Source organism: Crinia signifera, chromosome 1 (genome assembly GCF_055691185.1).
Source record: "Crinia signifera chromosome 1, ASM5569118v1, whole genome shotgun sequence".
NCBI classification, from domain to species: domain Eukaryota; kingdom Metazoa; phylum Chordata; class Amphibia; order Anura; family Myobatrachidae; genus Crinia; species Crinia signifera.
The window spans coordinates 406,274,417-406,280,416 of NC_139217.1; positions in this window are offsets into that span (position 1 = coordinate 406,274,417).

Below are 6,000 nucleotides of genomic sequence, written 5' to 3' on the forward strand. Positions count from 1 at the left end.
TTCACGCCATGCCACCCTGACTGATGCAAAATTCACGCCATGCCACCCTGACTGAGGCAAAATTCACGTCATGCCACCCGGACTGATGCAAAATTCACATCATGCCACCAGGACTGAGGCAAAATTCACGTCATGCCACCCGGACTAAGGCAAAATTCACATCATGCCACCCTGACTGAGGCAAAATTCACGTCATGCCACCCTGACAGGCAAAATTCACGTCATGCCACCAGGAAAGAGACAACATTCATGTTATGCCACCCGGACTGAGGCACAATTCACGTCATGCCACCCAGACCGATGCAAAATTTACGTCATACCACCAGGACTGAGACAACATTCACGTCATGCCACCCTGACTGAGGCAAAATTCACGTCATGCCACCCTGACTGATGCAAAATTCACGTCATGCCACCCTGACTGATGCAAAATTCACGTCATGCCACAAGTGTTCCCTCTAAGCTTTTCGCACGTGTGCGCGCACACAACTCGACGAGCGTGCGCACAAACATTACAACAGAGCGCACAAAGCAGCAGTGGTCCCTTTTTGCAGTTGTGGACTCAATTAATGTGTGTTTCACCCATTAACTACATTGTGTGCTGTGTTTTGAATGTTTAAATGTTTAATATCATTTTGAAGTAAATTTAACACAAATGCTGAACGTCATTTTCCAGTTATATATAAGTGCCACACAAAAATTTTAATTTCCTTCCAAAGTTGCACAGACAAAATCTTTTGCCGCACACAGCCTTCGTAAAATTAGAGGGAACATTTCATGCCACCCTGACTGATGCAAAATTCACATCATGCCACCTGGACTAAGGCAAAATTCACATTGTGCCACCCGGAATGAGGCAAAATTCACGTCATGCCACCCAGACTGATGCAAAATTCACGTCATGCCACCCAGACTGAGGCAAAATTCACATCATGCCACCAGGATTGAGGCAAAATTCACGTCATGCCACCTTGACTGAGGCAAAATTCACGTCATGCCACCCAGACCAATGCAAAATTCACGTCATGCCACCAGGACTGAGACAACATTCATGTTATGCCACCCGGACTGAGGCACAATTCATGTCATGCCACCCTGACTGAGGCAAAATTCACATCATGCCACCAGAACTGAGGCAGTCGACATGTAGACAGTTGGAAGTGAACCGCAGCTCCTCGCATCGCTCGCAATGTACTATTTTATTATCCCACCACGCCCTAGTGGATGGTAGGGAATGAAATACCACCTGTCGGCACATGACAGCTCAAAAACAGTGAAAAAAAACATGTCGACCTAACGACCTGTCAACCTAACACATGTCGACCTAATGTATGTGTCAACCTAAACCCATGTCGACCTTGTCCCATGTCGACCTAGACTCCTGTCAAACTTCACCCATGTCGACCTAGAACCCCATCGACTTTGCCCCCTGTCGACCCAACGGTGTCGACCTAATGACTGTCAACCTAAGTGCTGTTGAAAATACGAACGTATCCCACTTGTTTATAGATAGCAGTATAGTGTGCTGAGTTATGTGCATTATATTATGTGGCAATTAGACGTAAAGAATGAAAACTAGATTCTCCTGAGAAAGTGTTAGGAGAAAGAAAATGGTAATGTTACAATTTGACCATACAGCATGAAATGGAACAGAAGCGTTACTCTAATTGTTACATTGCAAACTACTAAGGTGTTTTATTCAAACAGTACAATAAATGAATAATAATAAGTGCTAGGGGGCACCAGCCACAATTTTGCCTAGGGCATCAACTTGGTTAGGACCTGCTCTGATTGCAGCAGTGTTCTTAGCATAAACATGCTGCATATACTGTAATTCATTGACAAGTTTTAGACCAAACTTGCATTTTATCTTTGCAGTCTGTGCAGCATTGTTCATTTACATGAACCATCAAATTGTATGCAGTGATTAAGTCAAGGGGGGGGGGGGGGGGGGGGGTCTGGTTGCCCAGAAACCCCCTCCTCTTTGCAAGTTTCTTTAATTATGACATCACCACTTTTATATAATATGATAAATAGAGCTGCCACCACATCATGCAGTGTAAGGGACAGGGCACAGCTGCTGCACCTGCCTAGTGTACCAGCTTCTTCTACCACATTTACTGTATGTGTGGCACTGAGCCCTCAAACATCACAATGGACCTTTTCAGTAGCCAATACACTAGTATGGTCGACCGTCAGGATTCCGACCATGGGTGAACCATAGTTTCTACAAGCACACTAGTTAGACTGGCAGACATAGCTAATCATCGGATGTGCTCTCCCCACACCAGATCAATGTTGAAGTAATGTGGTGATTCTGTATCCACCTCAGGGGCAAACACAGGATTTTTAGAAGGGGGTGTCCAGAGGGGCGGAGCAAAGCACGGAGAAGGACACTTAGGTGACCCAGTATATGCAAAGTTGTACACACAGTGTCATTGTAGCACATTACCAGGCCATACCGTACAATGGGGGTTATTCAGACCTGATCACTGTGCTGCTAATTTGCAGAGCCCTGCGATCAGAAATATACCGCCCCACCAGAGTGAAATCTGTACGCATGTGCTGTTTATCGATTATCACAGCCGTGCGATGCTTAATATCCCCCAATGTTAGCTGCCTTCTTCTTTCCTGACTTTTTTCTATTACTTGCGTTCTTGAGCAAACTCTCTGGAAACCATACAACACTTTACCGTCAACTTTTGGGATGGTAAGTTTTAGTTGTTGCACATGGACCCCCCATTAGTGTACTGAGTCTCTCACTTTACTCGCTATGCTTTTGGCAAGGTGCTTTACGCCACTATTGCCGCACTCGGAATACTTCATGGTTCCCAATTGTAGTCCGCATGAATGGTAAAGTATGAAAGCATTCAAAAAATGAAGAAAATGGAGTAAAATTCATGTTGATCATATGAATATGCTATTTCATCCTTCGGACTATGTCGGCCTTATGCAGATTGACCAATAGTCATCAACCTATTGACTGTTGATGTTATTAATGTCAAACTAAAGTTTGGATACCTGCGATGGCTTCTTCCACCATAAAACTATTGTTGATTCTGCAATGATTTGGCTGGGCAAAGACATCTGCCAGTACTTTACTTTCCAATGAATGGGAGGAGGGGTGATACTTAATGAGGTATAAGGGGGCTCTGGCACATAGAGGGCTTTTTGGCATATAAAGGGGCATAAGGTGGCTTTGATATGATGGCATATAAATTGCATGTGGACACGATGGCATATAAATATGGTGGGCGGAAATCAGAGGGAAAAAAAATGTCACACACTTATCACCCTGACTATAATTCTGAATATGAAAAGGTGGTAATCCTATGATCCTATGAATTAGGAACAGCCAGGGAGGGATGTACTAAAGCAGCGGTTCTCAAATTGTGGGTCCTGACCCCAAAGTGGGTCCTGACCTTCTCAGCATGGGGTTGCGACTCCATGTTGTGCCCATCAGGCTGAGGACTTTTCTAATCTCAGTCAGTGATTTAAGGAGTCTGGAAAATCTGTAGAATTGTCTGTTATGTTAGACTCTTCCCATCACTCTGTGCCTCCACAATGCTGCCATGTATGTGCTGTCTGCTGTCTGCTGACTACACATGTGATGGGTTATGGTATATTAGACTCCTCCCATCACTTTTTGCCTCCACAATGCTGCCATGTATGTGCTGTCTGCTGACTACACATGTGACGTGATGACCTTCTGCAGTAACTTGCTGGGGTCCTGTCATTATTTTATTGTCTTATGGGGTCCCAGAGCAAACTAGTTTGAGGACCCCTGCACTAAAGGGTAAATGCAGGCAATATGACTCTGGTCGCATTTCTCATATGTACTAAGCCTGGCAATGCTGGGCTTTACTGAGGAGAGTAGTGCTAGCTTTTTCTGGAGTTGCCCTATAAGCCTATGGGCCTTGTTTTCTGCATTCTTCATCTTTATCTCTCTCCAACTCCAAATCTTAGTAAATAGACCTTCTCCTGTCACTGCATACAGTAAAATGGGGCAAACTTAGCCGATATCTGCTGCAGTCCACTCCTAGATACATCCTGGTCAAGTGCTGGCTGGCAACTTTTAGCCTAGGGGGCAAGTCCAGAGCACTGGCCCATACCCCTCATCTCTCTGGAAGACTAAATGCTTGTGCGTGCCGGAGGCGCGCTGAAAAATTAGGCGTGTGGCCTATCATAAGGGGACGTGGCCTGTACCTTGATTGTATTGTGTACCTGCAGATTGCACATTGTGATGCTAATTACACATTATGCTGCACACCTTGATGCCCATTGCACCCCATACTGTGATGGCAATTACCCAATGCTCCCCACACCGTAATGCCCATTACGCCCCATACCATGATGCCCATTACACCACACAATGTGATGTCCACAGTGCCAGATATTCCGCCACAGTTCCAAATACACATATGCCCCCACAGTGCCAGATATGACCCCACAGTGCCAGATATGCCCCCACAGTGCCAGAGACACATATGCCCCCACAGTGCCAGATATTCCCCCCACAGTGCCAGATACACATATGCCCCCACGGTGCCAGATATGCCCCCACAGTGCCAGAGACACATATGCCCCCACAGTGCCAGATATGCCCCCACAGTGACAGATACACATATGCCCCCACAGTGCCAGATATTTCCCCACAGTGCCAAATACACATATGCCCCCACAGTGCCAGATATGCTCCCACAGTGCCAGAGACACATATGCCGCCACAGTGCCAGATATTCCCCCACAGTGCCAAATACACATATGCCCCCACAGTGCCAGAAATGCCCCCACAGTGCCAGAAACACATATGCCCCACCAGCAACTTACCATTGTTGCTGTCTCTCCATCTGCTGCTGCTGCTTGGCGGGGGGGGGGGTCCGGTGGGGTCCGACAGCCCTCGGGACCCCTGGGCTGCTTAGCCAGTCACTGGGGTCCGACAGCCCTCCTGCTCCCCCGGGCCGCTTAGCCAGTCACTGGTTGCGGGCCGCGCTGGATCACCATCCACCTCTTCCAGGCAGCCCTCCTGCGCTGGCCGCGGCTTCCAGAACACGGCCGCGGCTACAGGAAAATGGCCGCCAGCCTCTTGCACTGAGGACATGTCCTCAGTGCAGGGGGCCGCCGGCCATTTTCCTGTAGCCGCGGCCATGTTCTGGAAGCTGCGGCCAGCGCAGGAGCTGAGGACTGAGGACATGTCCACAGTGCAGGGGGCCGGCGGCCATTTTCCTGTAGCCACGGCCGTCTTCAGGAAGCCGCGGCCAGCGCAGGAGGGCTGCCTGGAGGAGGTGGATGGTGATCCAGCGCGGCCCGCAGCCAGTGACTGGCTAAGTGGCCCGGGGGGCACATGGCACCCTGCCCCCCGGCCCAGCCCGCCCCTGATCCTGGTGCAGTGTCGGAACTTGTGAGTGTTGAGCCCAATTGCAAAAGTGTCATTTGGGATCCGAATGGATGTGTATGTTTATAGGATATGTATCTGTTCGCAAGCACCCGCACAGAGGAGAAATCATTCGATGGTTACAGTCAGCCCAACATAGGACAGGGGCCGAATTCGGACCTGTGTGAGCAGGTCTGAATCGGCCCCAAAATCCGTTCTCATTAGAGAAACACTTTCCATTGAAAATGGGCTGATAGGTTTTCTAGTGGTTAAGACTTTTTAGAAGCAGATAATGAATTGCTATTGATTTGTTTATTTTGTTATACTGTACTCAATCATATTTTAAAGCACCATTCCACCTCAGAGCGTTGCTGCTTTCTTTGTTACAGGAATCTTTTCACCTTATTTTGATTTGGCAGATGTGTTTTAGTTTTATTGATTTCTTTTTTCTGAACACAGTTTGTCTGTGTTTTCAGACAGATACAGTGCCCGACTTTATTGTCATTTTTTGTACTTGTTTCCTAGCACGGCGCCCATCACATCGTATATCATAACACTAAATAAGTTATACGATGGTATGCGATGCAACGCGATGTTGTTGTACAATAAAATATCGCATCGCATCG